The sequence below is a fragment of the Agelaius phoeniceus genome, chromosome 8 (genome assembly GCF_051311805.1).
Source record: "Agelaius phoeniceus isolate bAgePho1 chromosome 8, bAgePho1.hap1, whole genome shotgun sequence".
Taxonomy (NCBI): domain Eukaryota; kingdom Metazoa; phylum Chordata; class Aves; order Passeriformes; family Icteridae; genus Agelaius; species Agelaius phoeniceus.
The window spans coordinates 14023888-14042970 of record NC_135272.1 but is presented as its reverse complement, the minus strand read 5'-3'; positions in this window follow the sequence as shown (position 1 = coordinate 14042970).

Genomic DNA, 19083 nt, shown 5'->3' with positions numbered 1-19083 from the left:
TGAAATGTCTTGAATGCCCAAGGATGAGCTTCCAACAGAGCCACAGCTAGCAGCCTGGAGAGCTCTTGCACTTGCTCACTGACATACCATGTGCTGCCTGGCAAATTAACTGAAGCCAAATTTCCAGAGATTGTTGTATCCCTAGAAATGCAGTTGGCACTCAGACATCACATTTTCAAAGGAAAATCTAAGAAAAAGAAAATGAGATGCCTAAATCTCAGTGCATCTGGATGCTGAATCTATGAAGGTACTTTTGAAAGTCCCATTAGGCATCTAACTGACATCCCAGTTTGTTTTTAGGCTAAATCCCTAGGGACTGATCTCTTTTTGTGGATCTCTCTATATTTTTTGAGTGCAATATACTTCATCATGGCCCAGTATCCATGTAAAGTAGCATAAATTCTCCCCAAATGATGAAGAAGACAGCCAAGCCCCACTATTTGCATATCCTGATGTGGAAATTTTAGGACAAAGAGACTGAACTCTGTGCCTTTTCCAAGGAAAAAGGCTGATGGATAACTTGTGAAAAATAGAGCCCTTTCATAAGCACCTGAAGCTTTTCCTTTTGTTCAAGGCTCAAATACTTCCAAACACCTGGTATTAATGATTTAATTGTAAATAAATCAACTTGGGATGCTAAAATTGTGGCTTTGCTTTGAAAATGCCATCAACAGAATCACAAAATTCCAAACTGGTCTGGGTTGGAAGGGATCTTAAAGATCACCTCACCCAACTCTCCTGCCATGGGCAGGGACACCTTCCATTATCTCTGGTTGCTCCAAGCCCCATCCAGCCTGGCCTTGGACAGTGCCAGGGATCCAGGGGCAGCCACAGCTTCTCTGGGCACCCTGTGCCAGGGCCTGCCCACCCTCACAGCAGAGAATAGGGAATGGATTAGTTTGCTGTACAATTCCAGTAACAAGAATGAAAAGATAAATTGTCTTTCTATTTCCCTTTATGTGCCTCAGGGGTGATTTCCGATATGGTTTGATCACAGGTAACCTACACATGGTGAGCCCAGTGATGTGAGGTGCCCAGACACCCTAATTCCCAAAGCAGGAGGAGCTCAGCAGAGCTGGCCTTGCAGCAATCCATGAACTGGAAGATGAGATCAGGTAACTGAATCCTCAGATCTTCCTGATGCTCTCTGACCCTGCCCATTCCCCAGCAGGCTGGTGTGTCTGATTCCCTCTGCACAGTCTTGTTCATGCAAAGTAAACACAACCAGGTTGGCTTCTCCAGCTACAGCAAGAACAGGAAAAGGGAAACAGCAAAGGTACCTGGCAAATGGACAAGAACAAAATGGAAAATGTTGCAGAGAAGCTTTTGGCAATTGCTGAATCTTTAGGAGCTGGGTGATGATTTTCCTGTAAATCAGCAGGGAATGGAAAACATTTGGAATTCTTAATATAATGATGGTGCTTTTTAACTTCCACTAAGAACAGAGTGACACACTCATATGTTTAAGGCATTTTTCTTGTAGCATTTCCAGCTTTACAACTATCCTGCTCTGGCCCTGAGGGCTGCTCTTGTACAAACGCATGTTGACATAGGCACTAATCTTTGGAGGGCTTTGAGCAAGGAAATTATCTGTAAGATGGAGGCATGTCTGCAGAAAGCAGTCTGTGGACATAATGCCATCAGAAGCAATAAGCAATACAAAACCACATTATATTTGCTGATTCTCTTCCTGTTTTGAACTAGTGATATCAAATGTTGTAAAAACCTTGACAAATTTGTGCTGTTATTTTTAATTAAGGTAGTTTTGTCACTAAATATCAAGTGGGTTTTGATTAGAGGCAGTTCAGTGCTATCACTTCCGTCTAGGAGACGTGGAACACTGCCAGACTTCACGATGATGCTCCTGATACCACTGCCCCTAAAAGATAAATTAAACTTCTAAAAAGTACCTTTAAAAATAATTCTAGTTCAAAGAGAAACATCTGTTTTCTGGGAAACATCTCTTCAGGGAGAAATCACACTGTTGTGTGAAAGGGAGGGAGAGTGTCTGGATTGCTGATGGTGACAGCAGCTTTCAGTTTCATAATGTTTCCCATCACGAGATTGATGCTATCCTTGAGACTCAAAATGGCTGGCAAAAGACTTCTGGCTGACTGGAGGAGACTGTCACACAAATGCCTGTGGGAAGATGCTGTACTCACTCAGGCATAGTAAGTCCCTCTCTAAGACAACTGATCCTTGGCACGTGCAACAGAGCAAACTCGAGTGTAACTATGCTCAGAGTGAAAAATGGAAATCCTATCAATTAACTTTGAATGCATTTTCATCAATATTTATCAAGGGAAATTATTCCCAGGTGAAAGACAACATCAAGTGCAGGGTGTTCAGGAGATCACCACCAAAGCTGAATATTTATGAAAATTTAATGGGGCTTGTAGATTATAACTGGTGTCTTTCAAGGCTGACTGCCATGGAATACACAGGGAAGTCATGTGATGGGAAATGAAGTGTACAACCCCAGTCCATGTGAGCTGATGGAGGCCAGGTGGCAAAATTTAATGTCAACCTTCTTGTGTGTTATACTCTAACTGCAATTAGTAGTTCTGTGTACAGCAAGTCTCTCAGGAATTAGCTTGTTCTGCTTGAGCTTGGGAATGTAGCTCAGATATAACTGCTGAGCAGGAAGAGGTCTCCTAAGTTCAAAAGCAATGTGAGAATCAACTCACACACCTTGTCTGTGGAAAACACAGAATCCAAGAATCATTCAGGTTGGAAAAGGTCTCCAAAGTTATCAAATCCAATCTGTGACTGATCTCCCACCATGTCACCCAGCCCAGAGCACTAAGTGCCACATTCAGATATTTCTTGTACACTTCCATGCTCATAAACTCTTAAGCAAATTCTTCCTGAGAACAAATGCAAAAATAAAATATTCTCCTAAGCCCTAAAAGCATCAGAGTAGCAGGACCTTGACCTTTAGTGTGGTGACAGACTGAGGGGAGCCACCCTTGACTGCCAAACTCCAACTGAGCTTCTCTGCCTCGTATGTAAGGGCATTGTGCAGCCCAAAAGCTAAACTTCATGGAAGCTGCTTAACCTGGATCATCTCACCCTCCCCAGTCAGGCTTTGATGTTTAAATGCTCACCTACATGCTGCTTAGCAGTGGGTCAATAGGCCACAGCCCAGCCACCCCAGGCTCAGACTGTGAAACCTAAATTTTGTGCTGGATTGGGAGGAAGAGCAAGATCTTCCTCACATCTCAGGATCAGTATCCTTCATTTAAACTTTACAAAGCCCTAATAAACCTTGCCCCATCTTTCCACAGAGGAGAGGCTATCAATCTGATGCCATGAGTGCTGACATCTCAGAGATGTGAAGTAACTTGCCCAGCTGAGCTGAATCCCTGGTTTAATCAGCAGGTAGCATCCTCAACATGTAAAGATATTAGTTTTAAATATTAACACTTCACTCTATGAAACCTGTCTCCAGCAGAAAAATAGGTTGTTTAATGAGGAGATAAATACAAGGAATCCCTTTGAAATGCAAAACTGCTTTTGGTTGTAGCAGAGTAAATATTAAAAGTGCTTCTGATGAATAAAACTCAGATGTTCCCTGCTCAGAACTGGATGCACAGCGGTTGATGGGCTCAGTACAACACCAATAAAATGTAATGTAAAATAATAATCCATCAGATTCCTCCAGAAAGGCACTCTGGCCCCTTACTCCAATTCTGTTTGGCTTTTTCCAAATGTCAACTTATTTCTTTGCAGTCCATTCATACCAAAAGACAAGCTAGTTTATGCTAGTGAATTAGTTTGGTTTGATTTGACAGTGACATCTTTCCTCAGGTTAGTGAGGAGTTATTTCCATAACATTTTAAAGTTGAAATTTATATTTTAATGTGGCAGTAGTATTTGACATGCAGCAAAGAGCTAAAATAGGGTCTGGAAAATGTCAACTATTATGGGCAATACTTTATGGAAAGGGATTATTCACTTGCTTGCTTCATTCCAATATTTACAGTTTGAAATGTCACCACTGTGAGGTTTAACTACCTCTCTCATAATTTAGATAATTTTACTTTTTTCAGAATTTGCTCTTATTTCATAGAAATGGCTTCTATAAACAGCCATTATCTCTTTCTCTCTACAGATAATTTACATTATATATGGAGAATTTGAAAATAGGGGAATGTGGTTTCAGATGTTTCATGTTAACTCTTCCTTTATCCCTCTTTATCCTTTCAGAGTTCATTTGGGGTCTTTGGCCACCTGGCAGCAGGCTGTGTCTAAGGAGCCCCAGCAGAAGCTCTGACAGCAGCGTTGGGCTGGCCACCCTTCTCCTGGGAAGGGGGAAAAGGCACAGCACAGCTGGGGAGCACCAGTGCAGCCCTTGGCTTCTCTGCACATGACATCCAGGGGCACAAAATCATTGCCAGCCATAGGCAAGGGGGGAATTCAGAGCACTTTGCTCTTGATACAGGTTTTGTAGGGGGATACAATATAAGAAAATATAGATAGTATAGAAAGTAATCTTACCCCATTAAGGAGCTGCAGCTGAGCCAATCATTAGAGATGGGGAACAGGCCTGATTTTAACAGGTCACAGCTGTAGCCAATAAGAAGAGTGTTATAAAAGAGTGGATTGGTTGGTTGAGGGGAACTGGAGTTAGTTGGGTACTGTGAGGACAAGAAAGAGCCAGTGCCTAGAGGAGCTGCCTACAAGAAACATCAAGGAGGTATGAAATTCTAGCAGTATGGAACCTTTGCAATGTAATGATAATGGAACTCTTGTAACATAATGACAAAAGGTTTGCCTGAGATTGGGCTGATGAGAGTTGGGCAGTAGCAAATCTTCCCTCATCACTGCTGCTTTCCACAACCTCCTGGCAATGTCACAGAATCCCAGAATGGTTTGGGTGGGAAGGGACCTTAAAGATCATCCAGATCATCCACCCCTGCCATAGGCAGAGACACCTTCCACTAGCCCAGGGTGCTCCAAGCCCTGTCCAGCCTGGCCTTGGACACTTCCAGGGATCCAGGGGCAGCCACAGCTTTGTGGGCACCCTGTGCCAGGGTCTCACCAAACTCAGAGGGAAGAATTCCTTCTAATATCCAATCTACCTCATTCAGTTTAAAGTCATTATCCCTCATTCTATCACTACCTACCCCTGGAAAATGCAGGTAAGTGTTCATATATAAAAATACATACAGCTGTAAAACCTGGTAGGGACATGGAGTTATAGTCTTGCTACTCACTTTCTCACCTAGAGCAAGTGGTAAATGCACTCTTTCAGTGGGTGGCAGACAGACCAGACAGCAATTACACTCCCCAGGGTAAAAAATCTCACATTAACCAGGCTCAGGCTGGTGGCTGGGAATTCAGTGAGAGACTGAATCTGGCTCCAGTGGGCTGTAGACTGCAAATATAGAACATTGCATGACCTTAACTTTGCTTTTTAAAAGAGGCTGCTGATACTGAGACTTACATAAGGAAATACATAAATTTACTGTTCAGCATGGTAGTTTGATGCCCTGTGGCAAACACATATTAGAGAAGTACAAAGTAATTAAGGTTACTTAATGCTGGGAAACTGAACATTTCTTGGGTTATTTTGTCATTCCTAATGTATTAATCAAATCCATCTCAGTTATGTTTCCTTACTCACTGTCTTTATTAACAGTGCCTTATTTGCTCTTTCTTCTAAAATTAGTATTTATATTCCATGCTTAATGTATTTTTTGTTTTAATGAAGAGCCTCAGTGTTGAAATGAGCATGGGAATTTTTTTTTCTCTCTTTCCCAGTTATGGAAACTGTCCCACCAAAAAGCAGCTGGGCTTTAACATCCAATACACTTTTTCACTTGCAAAACCAGATCAATTAAACAGACAAAGCATTTCATGTGGCTGGAGGCTCAGCTACTTTATTTTCAGTAGTGGAGGTTACTCATCTGTAAGCCGAATTAGAGGTTGCCCAGAGAAGCTGTGGGTGCCCCTGGATCCCTGGAAATGTCCAAGGCCAGGCTGGACAGGGCTTGGAGCAACCTGGGATAGTGGAAGGTGTCCCTGCCTATGGCAGGGGGTGGAATGACATGACCTTCCAACAGGAACCACTCTATGACTCTGATTTTCCAAAAATCTAGATTCTGTGTGAGTATACAGCTCTTTTTTAAGCATAAAAGAATTTAAAGCTTTTAGAACTGCTACTTCAGCACTTCATCAGTGATGATTGGTCACATCCAAAGGCCAAGCTCTGTTCCAGGGCTGGTGCAGATACACAGGAATTCTCCTACTAGAGATGAATGCTGCCAAGTTTTAGATAAGGAGGGAAGCAGTGGGTGCCCCTTCACTTCACACCCACCAGGTGGTAACAGCTTCAGCCTGGTCCCTGCTCTATGGAAGCCTCCAGAAAGGGTTTCAGAGCTCATTGCAGGAACCCCCAAAAGCCCAGTCACACACAGACTAATTCAGCATTTTCAGCTGCTGTCCTTCACTTGGAAAGATCCAAGAGAGCCCAGGAAGACCTCTGAACCTTGACTGAGGTGGGTAAGCTTGTTTTGCAGGGAACCCTCTCTAGCCCTATGTGAGGTACAGTTTGCAAAAGAAAGCTGTAGTGTAAGAGCTTAAGTTGTCCAGGGGACAGTGCTGCTGCAGTGTCCCACTGGTGCTGGAGCAATCAGGGCAACTCACAGAGTCCCTAAGCTCAGAGTACTGCAGGTTATGGCTGCTAAGAAATCAAGGGCAGGAAACCCAGATGAGATCATAAATGCAAGTATGAAAGGAAAAAGATGAAAATGCTGAGCTGAATATGTGTCATTATGTTCATTAGCACAGCACTGTCTCTATCTTGTGAAATATCTCTATTTTGTGTCTTGGTTTTAACCTGAGGCTGTAACAGCTACTCTGGTTTTGCATCATTCATCAGATTTCATCTGAAAGCAGTTCTATCAGTTTATCTCTGCTGACTTCACTGGAATTATGTCCTTATCTCTCTCCTTCTCTCTAATAAGAGATTCCTGAATTTTCATTCTCTCTTTAAACAGTCAAAGAAATACCTTATTCTGAGTCCATATAAGCAGAGTCTCGCTCTTTGAGGGCCAAAATCAGTTTTCACTAACACAATGTTTTAAATTAATTTCTATGGGAAATGATCAGGCTTCAATAGCACAAACTAAGTTGGGTATCACCTCATAGTAGATACACTGTACATTTATGGGAGATGTCATGGATTTGGGCAGTTTGAAAGGTGGAGCTAAAACAAACCAGACTTAGTGGATGGAGCAAGAACTTCTTACTCAAATTCAATTAAAATGATTTCACATGAGAATAGTCCAGCTCCAAATGATATGCAGGGCATTTCAAAAAGTTAATGATGCCAGTCAGATTTCATATGACACCATGAGAAAGGGGAAAGATAAAGTTGTAAATATTTTCAAGACTGAAGCTGTTGAAGATGTAAGAAACATTATCTGTTAGCACAGTCAGTTGGGAGCATTCTCTTTAGTGAGGGAGTGATATTTTCTGGATGTGCTTCTCTGAAAAATTCTGCCTCTGTGTCTCTCCAGGAAATATTGGACAGCTTATGAATCTATAAGGCAGCAGTAATTAATTGGAGACACTTAAAACCAAGAAATCCCTGGTGTGAGATAAGGGTTATTCAATTCTTAAAAAAAAAAATCTTGGTAGGCTTTTACATCCCTCTTGGGTGATGACAATTATTCATGACCCTACATTTATGAAACTGAGAGCTTATATGAATATGTGAAATTGCCACTAACCTCCTGAGACCAAGCTCGTGAGTATAAATTGAAAAATAAACTGCTATAGTGTGTAAAGAATGAGTGATGATGCATTACTGAATGTGCAGAAGTATTTTCTGATCACTGACTACCATGAAAAGAATTACTTAAGTCACTATAGTTCCACTGAACCCAGTGAAATATAAAGATGTAAGGGTTCTGATTATGTCTTGGGGCATCATTTCTGGAATGTTTTCACTTTGCATGACCCATTTTCAAATCCATATCCATTTTTATAATGACAGTGATGAAAAGGTAACTAACACAGAGATGAAAAGATTTCTGAAGCAAGGAGGATGTTATGTGGTACACATAATTTTGTTCCTGTGGTCAGAGGAGTGAGGTATCTAATTATTAATGGCATTTTATGTTGGTAAAACAGATCTGTTACAGATTGGGTTACAAAAGTTTTAGTTGAGTCCAGGCTATTTTATATTGATGAAGCTGTCAAACTTGCTAGGTTTTTCTGTCAGAGAAAAAGGATTCTGCCTTTTTATAGCAACATTTTTTTTTTTGTTCTTTGAATGTGTTGTGGAGGTTATATTACAAGACAGCAACTCTGGGTAAACCTGAGCATATTTTACTCACAAGGAGTATTAAGTGGCCTCTTGAGGAGGTCAAGTGACTTCACCTGAAGATGAAGGGAACCAGAAGTACTTTATGTCTGCTTCTGACAGAGGGCTCTGCACTTTGTTGTGGCAGAGCAGGTCTTTTCTAGGCAGGCTGTGTGGGATAACTGAATTAACAGAGTCTGTGATCAGCTGTGCTTTTATTTTTAAGTTCCAAAATTCCTAAGTACAATATTTTTCTTGTTTCTCACCACATGCACAGTAACAAGGCTGGGAGACCTCGTGACTGTTATGACAGCACAGTTTGAGAGAGGCATTTGTATTTGGAAAGACATGCTAAGTCCTTATCCTGTGAACTTCCTCAAGGGATTGTTTAGGAATAATGAGCCAGAGCAAAACCAACTCAGAAAGGTATTTAACAGAAAAACATTGCCCAGTAGGACATAATGAACTGGACAAAGGAGTTTGAAATTTAACTTGAACATTTAGCTTAAAGATATTTACCTAGTGACAAGGTTTTGTAATGTTTTTACTCCAAGGATAGTTAATCTGTAATGTAAATACTATCCATGTATTTGGGAAATAGCAGGCCTGATTGAGAATTGTGTATCCAATAGTGAGTACAGTGTACTAAGCCTCCTCTATTTACTCTGCTTTATTCAGCAGTAATTGCAAAGTAAGTATTTTTTTTCTGAGGTAACATTTTTTCTTCTACAAAGGTCCATAATTTTTAGCTGGATTTGGAAATTTTGGAAATTCTTGTGCTGTATCAAGAAGATTTTTGTAGTTTTGACTTGTAAAACAGTAGAATCACAGATCCGCATCAGTGCTACAACCTGAAGATGTTGTGGGCAGATATGTGCAGAACATAATTATTTATTTTTATGTAGCATTCACTGGTAAAGAATCATTGGTTTGAAGGCTGACATTTTATTATTTTCATCTATAAACTTGTCAGTGCACACTCAGGTTTGGATTGGGTTAAAACCTGTGCACTTTGGGCTGGCAGATAGATGTGATTTCTGTTCTATTCCAGACAGACAAGGATTTCTTCTCCCAAAATGTTCAATAGAAAAGACAAGGGTGGAAGACATTTGAAGGCTGAACTCTTCCTGTCTCCCCATAGCCCCTCAATGTGTTTCTTACATCAAAGTTTGGCTGACAGGCAGCTCTCAGTGAGTTCTGAGAAAGTCCTGCCCAGTTCTAGCAAGGCTGCCTCACTTACAGAATCCCAGGATGGTTTGGGTTGGAAGGGACCTTAAAGCCCATCCAGTCCCACCCCTGCCATGGGGCAGGGACACCTTCTGCTATCCCAGGATGCTCCAAGCCCTGTCCAACCTGGCCTTGGACACTGCCAGGGATCCAGGGGCAGCCACAGCTTCTCTGGGCACCGTGTGCCAGGGCCTGCCCACCCTCACAGGGAACAATTCCTTCCCAATATCCCATCTAACCCTGCCCTCTGGCAGTGGGATACCATTCCCTGTGTCCTTTCCCTCCATCCCTTGTCCCAAGTTCCTCTCCAGCTCTCCTGGAGCCCCTTTATGCTCTGGAAGGGGCTCTAGGATGTTCCTGGAGCCTTTTCTTCTTCAGGTGAACTCCCCCAGCTCTCCCAGGCTGGCTCCAGAGCAGAGGGGCTCCAGCCCTGGGATCAACTTTGTGGCCTCCTTTGGACTCATTCCAAGGGGTCTACATCTTCTTGTGTTGGGATCAGACTTCAGGGGTTGCAGCAATGACAACATGAGTGGGACCTCAGCTGGTGCCTGTGGAAAAGTAGAAGTGCAGTGGAGATTATATTTTGAAGAGGAAAGAGTCTGTTGTAGGAGGTTATTTGAGAAAACAAAGCATAAATTATAACACCTACTTGCATGGTAAGGGAGAAATGTATTCAATCTTGCTATCATGGGTAAACAAAGCAAGGAGGTGAAAGTAGTAGGAGTGTCTGGCTGACTAATGAGACCAGCTAGACTGTTCAGGAGCAATGAAGAGATGTTTCAGAGCTGTTTATTTTCCCTTCCAATACCCAACATGCAGAGAGTGCAAATTATAATAATGGGAAATACCAACTGTGCTGCAAGATCTGTTCTTCATTTTTGTTCTGCTTCATGTTTCCCAGGGAAGGGAAGATCTTGAACTTTCCTGGGTGCCTCAGCTTAAGTTTCTGTGACAGCTTTTTAATTTGCCATCTTAAAACCCCATGACATGTCAGTAAATGAAGGTGAGCAAGACATAGGAGCATTTAAATAAAAACACCAGGGCTGAAGAGCAGTATAATTATCCCATTTAGGAAGGATTTCTAGGCAGTCAGTGTGTGAGTAATAAAGGAGGATGCAAGTGTCACTGCATCAGATCTGACCCCTCCCACCCCACCTTCCCCTGGATTTCCATCTGCTTCAGGTGTCTGGGTCGTGCAGGCTTTCACCTGCTGTGAGCATGGAGAGCTGAGGGCCAGCATAGCAGCTTGTGAATATCATTGCATGACTGTCTGCATTTAGGGAAAATCAAGGAATTAAAAGAAAAAAAATATGAGCCTTAAATCCTCCTTAGAAACTGCAAAGAAGGGAGCAGCATGAACAAACTGCTGAGTTAGAATACCAGAGCCAGTCCCCCCTCCCCTCTGGCTTCATCCAAGGATTCTGTCTCCTTTGTTCTCCTATAGCTCTGGCATATCTAGGCCAGCACTTACTAATTACCAGGAAATGGAAACCAGTTGCTGAGAAGTGTTAAAGGAAAATTCTCACACTTAAAGCCCATGTTGATTTAACAGCAGAAAAAAGAGGAACTTTAAGAAAACAAAAAAACTGCATTACTGGATAATTGGAGCTCAAGCTGGGTGCATTATATAATAGCACTTCCCAATGCAGCTGCCTTTCACCCCTTTACTCATTCCTCCAAGCACAAGACACACAAATAGTTACCACAACTTAGAAACTGTCTAGACCACACCTTTCTTAGAAGCCTTAAAAAGGTGTGGTCTATTGTTGTCAGAATTACATCAGGTCTTGAACTTGAATCCACAAGTAGTTGGAACCTGCCAGTAACTACAGCAGAGAGAAAAAAGTTCAGAAGTATAAAAAAAACTGCTGAATGCTTACCTAAATAATCCATTTTGCTTTCTTTTTTTCATATACTCATTTAGGCTGGAATACACCTTTAAGGTTATTTGCAGGCTACTAAAAAAAGATTTGCATAAATGTTTGTTTGGAGAACTGGAAATAGTTGAGGAGAAAGCATACCATCAGCTTCTAGCAGTCTACAGAATGTGTGTCTAAAAGGAAGAATTCCTATGCTTCAGGCAAAGCCATAAAGGACAGGAAGGTGTTTGGGAGCTGGCAGGGTGCATGTGACTGGCAGTGGAATGCAGCCTCCCAAAAACTTGCCACCAGGTCAGATCTGAGCAGACAGGGTCAGACATTACCACTGCCAACAGAGCTGGAATTAACCATACTGTTAGATGGACATTTTATAAGTTAAGGCATGTATTTAATTTCACCTGCTCTGGTGGAAGGTGGGATAAAGGGGGTGGAATGAAATTACATTCAAGGTCCCTTCCAAGCTGACAGAGGCAGCCCAAAGACATGAGTTAGCACTGTTTGGTTCATGTCTGCTTTCTGAGGTGCTTGTCAAATTAGGAAATGCACTGAAATAAAGCTGTCTTCCTAAAGCAACTTATTAAAAGATTTAAAAGGAAAAAAATACTAGTAAATTCAAATTTTCTAAAGAGGAAAAAAATCCCCGAGTAGTAGTCTGCATAAGTTACTGCATAGTTTTATCAGTAGATTTGCAATAAATCCATAGGCTTTTATATAGAAACAGAGCTGTGTTAGCATTCTGTGAGGAAAAGGCTATTTTAGTCTGCTCATCCACTGAGGAGATAAAGCAGACTGTTATGTCAGCCTTGACAGCAACTCAGTTTTCCTGGATATGTTGAAAAAAAGAGTTTTATATCTATTCCCCATATGGAGGTAGAACATGTGATGCAGCCTAAAGCTATTTCCTTTGAAAGCAGAGCTCTGAATTCCTGCAATAAAGCCAGGGATGGGAAGGCTTGTTAACTTGACAGAACAAGGAATCTGGTATGGTTTAATCACAGCACATTTCACCAGATTAAATTTGCAGTTCTCCAGCAGTACCTGCAGTGGGATATAGAATAACCATACATTTTAATTTACCTGGGGTTTTTTTTGCTGGGGACCTCTGGGTAGTTGTGAGTAGCTGGTTAGTCTGTTTGCCAGCCCAAACAGACCCTGGGGCTGTGAGACTTTGCAACCTTATGGGGTGAGATCTGGGCAAGAGTTTGAATCAAAGAGTATTGGCTGAGACCACTGGAATTCTTTGAGCAGAAGGGGATGGTGTGCTGGGCTGCCCTGGAGCTCTGCCAGCTACTCCAGGCACAGGGATTTTCCAGACAGGGGCTTTACTCTATCAAGTGCAGAATTCCTGTTTCCTTCCTGCTAGCACCCATTACATCAATATGTAAAGGTCAGGCAGGTGGGTTTAGTGGAGCAGACATCAGCTGTCCCTTGTCTTCTCCAGAACTTCCATTTACAAGGTCCAGCTGAGAACAGGCTTTAAATCCTCTCAGTGCAAGAATAGCTCTGCTGCTGCTTTTTCTTTATCCCTGTCCTCTCTGCAGGGGAGGGAGCTGCTCTGTGAAGCCTTTCCTCCTCCTTTCTGTCAGAGGCTGCTTGATGGGGAGGCTGCAGCACAGGGGAATAGCTTTTCTTGTGGAACAACCCTGCTGTGAGCTCCTTTGTCCCTGTCCTTGCCTCTCCATGGAGGACAGGCAGTGTGCAGACCACGTGCGCCCACTGGGCCAGGGCAACTCTCCTGCTGTTTGAACTGGTGAGCTGAGGGGAAAATATTCAGCAAAGCAAACATTAAACCAGAGTGGTGGAAAGTATGGCGATCGTTACAGGTCACAACACGAGCAAGAATCTTAGTTGCTACATGTTCTACTCAGAGCTTTGTGTTGGGTTAGAGTAATAGACATTCATATTTAAATTGATGAAGAGACAATAACCAGAGGTGTTTAGCATAAGCAGGTGTACATGTCAGGGCTTAAATTCACTGAAGGATGTGATTAAAACAATTTCTGCCCCCCTTTTTTTTTTGACTGGGAGTACTATCCTACTAATTGTGGGCACAGGTTTGCACAAGATGTCCTGAGTAAGAGCAGAGGTAATCACTGACATCATGCAAAATAATGCTGCCATGAATGGATTTTTTAAATTAACTGTCTTTAGGGGATAAGAATCATGGCCATAATTTTAAAAGCAAGTAAAGGTATTACACATAATCAAAATAAATCTGCTCAACCTCTGGAGCACAGCAGAGAGGAACAAGGATCAGGAACTCAGCCTGAGGAGATAGGTCATTTTTAGAGAGGGATAATCCTCCTAAAGGGGAAGTCTTCCCATAAGCACTTTGGAGAAATCCTAAATATTAGATGTCCATAAATCAATCAGTAGTTCAACACTTTTATTAGACACAACTATTGCCACCAAGACTTCAGCTGGTTTTGTGCAGTGGGATATAGAATAACCACACATTTTAATTTACCTGTGACATTTTTGGCTGGCTGAGGACCTCTAAAAAGGGTTTCATGTAGAAATGATAACTTTTGGAGCACCAATTCTTGTGATTATTTACAATGTGATTATTTCTACTGCTACTACTGTTCAGTTTTTATTTAGAGTCTTACAGTATTTAATGGACACAGGGAATTCAGTGGCAGGATGTACAGTGAATATCTGTGAAACTCACATTCCCACATGGCCCTGTGTCTTTGTCCAAGCAGAATTCAGTGTTTTTAAAGTGATCCAAAGTGGGGATCCTTTGCCTGGCTGCCCTGATACTGGGGACATGATTCCATTCTTGGGATCAGCTTGCAGTAGCTTGATTCAAACCAAGTTTCTTGCTGCAGGTAGGTGAGGACAGGCAATGCTGCAGTGCCACTGCTGTCCCCAGAACAATGGGAACTCTGTGTGTGTGCAAACTGGAGGGCAGACTGAAACCCCAATTTTCCCTTTAATGTTTCAATTTATACTGTCAGTTTTAGGAACCAGGGATCAGTTGGATGAGAGGAGGTGACTCATGATTTCTGTGCCTCATGCAGACACCGTGGACATCCCACAGTGCTGTGAATCAGTTTAAACTGGGCCTTCACTACCATCAGTCATCAGTCCTGCTTTGCTGTGCTGGGACCCTTGCAGTTTTGTAGATATTTGCATATATTACAACATGTATTTAATAATATACATAATTATATATTTTGGTGGGACTCTGGCACAGGGTGCCCAGAGAAGCTGTGGCTGCCCCTGGATCCCTGGCAGTGTCCAAGGCCAGGCTGGACAGAGCTTGGAGCAGCCTGGGATAGTGGAAGGTGTCCTTGCTTATGGCAGGGGGTGGAAAGAAATGAGCTTTAGGGCCCCTTCCAGCCCAAACCTTTCTATAATTCTGTGTTTCTATCATTATGTGGAACAGAGGAACAGGAGGAAAAAAAGTCAGTATCAATTATAAGTACACAAGCAGCTTTGGTGTACTGTGAAAATGGATAATAAAAGCTGTCCCAGCACACTAAACCTTCCCACCATTTCTAATTGCATTTTACATATAATTTTATCTTCCAGTATCCCTGTTCAAGAGTTTGCTTAAAAATAACATGAGGTATAAATTCTGGAACCATGATTCACAGAAGTGGATTGAGAAGTTGTGCTTGTTCATCTTCTTCTCTGTGGAAGGATTGAGAGGCCAGAGCCCAGATCTGCACTGGGGAAGAAAAGTGGTCCAGGTAAAGCTGGGCATATGGAAAAAAGGGAATGCACAAAGTGTATAAACATGTGGAGGGGTAGGAAAGCACTTTAGAAGTTATATACACAGACAAATATAAATATAACCCAAACTCTAACACTGGAGGCTGCTCATGCCAGCTGCAGCCGTGCTAAGGTTTCCATTATACCAGCATGACTCCACCTGCTTCATGTTTTGGGTAGAACTCCTGCCCACCCTGTTGCTGCTTGAAGAATAAGCTTATAAAACCTGAGGAAAAATTCCTTTGCTGCTTCTTGAAAGCACTGCAGAAAAGTAGAATAAAACAGAATAAATATACACTTCTATTGTAAAAACACTTTGGTTATGCTCCTTAAAATGCTAATGCAAAAAGTAGAAAACCAGCTGACAGAAAAGATAAAATTGGAACTATGAATGGCTCCTTTGGGACCCCAGCCTAACCAGAGAAGGCTTATATTTTCTTTTGAAATTGTTCACTACCTGGAAATGTTTATTTAAATCATTTTCCCTGCAAATGTCTAAAGGTATTAATTTCATACTTGTGAATGCTTATTAAGCTCAATGGATGTGAGATCATGGTCTAAGTTCTCCTGAATTACTTCATGTTTAGTTTACTGAATGTAGCATGTCTAGGGCTGTCTGGGTGCTGCTGAGACAATTCATAAGCCTCTCAAAGCATTTTCCAGAAGAATTCAAATACAGCTGCTTTCAAATCTAGGGGTGGCAGGTTGACTGTTTTGTCACAATTAGACCTGGTGCTTCGTGGTTTCAAATCACTCCTGTAGTAAATGGTTTCTGATGTAATAGTCCAAATAATTTCTTTGTTATGTGTAGCTTTCCTGCAAGGACAGTGGGAACAGCGCCCCCTGAATAACCACCCAGCTTTCAATGAATGCTTCCCAGGCTGCTGTCTGTAGCCCTGCAGAAGGAGCTCAGATGTTTTCTGGAGGCAAGGTTTGCGGTAGAACTCCATCAGTACCAAAGAGGCTTCTTAAATTCTAATTGAATTCGTTTCCCCCCTGAATATTTGCTTCTGTTGCTAACCAAGTGGCAGACGTTACCATCTCTTCCAGAATGGTAAATGCCTGCCAGGTAAACCCCTGCACCCCCTGGGAACACCCAGTAATCCACGATTTCCTGAGGGGGAAGGGGAAGGTGGGAGTGTGTCAGTGGTGCAGCTGGGTGAAAAGGTCAGTGTGAATCGGGTGTGCACATAATAATGAGTTTGTGGAGATTAGTGATATGCTAATGACCCAAATTCCAGGAGGTGTTCCTAATGCACACAGAGGGCATGCAGGTGTGCTGGCTTCATGAGCTCAGCAGTACAACAGAAAATAGGGGCTCTAGAAGGAAACCCCTACGAGGGTGAAAGCTACTTTGTATCAGATTTACTTTTCAGGAAACAGGGACTACATTAAACCAGAAAATTTTTTAAAAATCGCTGTGTGGAAGACATAAAATACTCTGAGTAAGCTAAAAAGTGACAAGCCAAATCTTGCATGTGTACATGTGCTCCTGCTTCACACATAATCACTGAAATTATTGAGTTTTCCTGCAGTGATAGAAGCTGCTGGGGGTTGTTTATCTCCCTTATGAATGTCCTGGGATGGATTATCCAGGTGAGTGCCTGTAACCTTGTCACTGAACTGGAGCACGGGGCTGTTCTGTCAGCTCAGCATCCCCAGTGCCCTCCTCCCTCCCTCCTTGGGACACGGCAGGGTGGGGGCACAGGGGAAAGAAATCCCTAAGGATTAAAGCAGTGTCAGAGCATTAACACTTAGTCGATGACAACTGTAAGGATTAATTCAAGCTGGTTAAATCCCTCTTAGCTAGAATAGGAACCAGCAAACCATCTGGTGGAAAGAGCAGTATGACAGGGCTAAAGGGAAATACTGTCTGAGTAGGCAAAGTAAAAATAAACTTTTCCGTATACTTTTGGGAATTGCTGTGTTTCCTAAGTCTCTGACAGCAAGCAACAGTTTTGAATAAAGAGAGTGGGGAAATACTGTATTTTCAGCTCAGGAAAAAATCAGATTTAAGCTTTATGTTTCTATAATAGCACAGGACAGCTGCTTAAAAAAAAAAAAGACTAGTCATGCTTTCTGTGAAAAAAATCTCAAGCCATCCAATGTATTTTCCTGCTAAGGCCTGTTCTGTTGCCAGCCTATGTTGTTCTCTAGCTTCAATGCTGAGAAGCTGAGCATTGAACTTCACAGAGGCTTCACAGCTCCTCCCTCCTGTGAGAGAGCTGCTGTGGGGCTCCTGTGTGCGGAGTCACCGAGGCCAGCCAGGAGTGACCCAAATGCCCAGCTAAGGTCAGTGTCACAGCTCTTGGGCTGGCAGAGCTGGCCTGGCCCACAGAGGCAAGCTGATCAGCCTGGGAACCTGCTCCCAGGTTACCCCTGCAGGAATTCAGAGCGTTTGTGTCTGGAGCAGATCAGACAATGCAAATTGGATTGGAGGTGAAGTCTCTCCTCCGTGATGTCACTCGTGATGTTTATACTCAAAATAAGGTCTTGCTGCTGATGGGCTTAAGGGTTGGTTCAGTTCTTGTAGTGTCCTTATGAATAAAGGGATCTATGAAGCCTTGTAAGGTTTTATGTACTCTTTCTATTTGTTTTCTGAGGTGCTGCTGTTGCCTGGTCCATAGAGGCACCTGGCTGGCTGTGTGTGAACGCTGATGGCTGTGCCTGCAGGCTCACAGACAGGGAACTTCCGAAGGGCAGGCAGCAAAGGCATTTTTCATTTACTTTCATCTGTTAGCTGTTCCCTTTTTAAATCTAGGAATTCTCTTTTGTTTGTCAGTGATGAAATGTAGAAGTGTTATGCAGCTTATGCTGCTGTTCCACAACAGGGTTTACTAACTTCCTGATTACACAGAACTTGTTTGTCTACTGAAAGTTTTCTTCCTGCTGCTCCCCAAATATTGCCTGGCAAAGGAATTTATAAATGCAGCACATTGGCCTGTAATCTGATGTAGCAAATGGCTTTGCAAATATAAGCACTGATTTCTTTTATTTGGGTTCCTGCTAGAAAAACACCAAAGCACTGGTTCACGCTCCTCTTTTGAAGGTGGATATTTTTGGTGTGTAAATAGCAGAGTAAATGTGGACAGGGGAGCCCCAAGGTTTGCCTGATGCTTGAAGTGAAACTTTTCTGTACAGGGAAGGGGGTAAAAAATGTCAATAAGCTTTGAGCCTGTAGTGATACAACAGAGAACCACCTCTTATTAAGAAACAGTAATCCTGTTCTTGAGCCCAGCCTTACCCTCAGAATGCTGCTGGGATTGAAAAATGTTTTCAAAATACAGAGTTTCATCACTACTCAGGAGTTTAATGGGTCTTAAAGGATTGTTTTCTCTCTCAGGAACCTAAAATAAAGATAGATTGGGAATTTTTGGATCCAGATTTGAAATAAGAGGATCAAAGGACTCAAAATACCAACAAAGATAAAAGAGTTTGTTCATCATTGTCTGCTGATACTGGGGGCTCTGCTGAACCCTACAGTATCAAGCAGGAAGCATCTGTGTGTGCTTATCAGCTTTTTATAACACAAAATCCCAGGTTTCTGGCATCCGCCCTATCAAAGATAAGGAGTAAGACGTTTTCACAACATCTGTGTGTCAGAATATTGGACATACTCCAAAATCTGGAGTGACTTGTTTGTGTCTTTAGCTCAGTTTATGGGCATTTTGTGTGATAGCATTAACACTGTGTGAGAGGTTGAAGCCATCCATCCCCTCTGGTTTTGGTTGTGATGAGAATGCATCAGTCTGGCCACTTATTCTCACAAACCAGCTGTGTCCTTAGCATGGAGAATAAATAACAGCACTGAGTCATGGCAGGGAACCTGCAGGAATCCTGAAGGAAAACATTATCCTCACATCTGAGTCATGAGAATGCATCTTCACTAACCATCTTGATAAACAATAAACTCTACAGCAAGATTCACAGTAAGGGTTCACT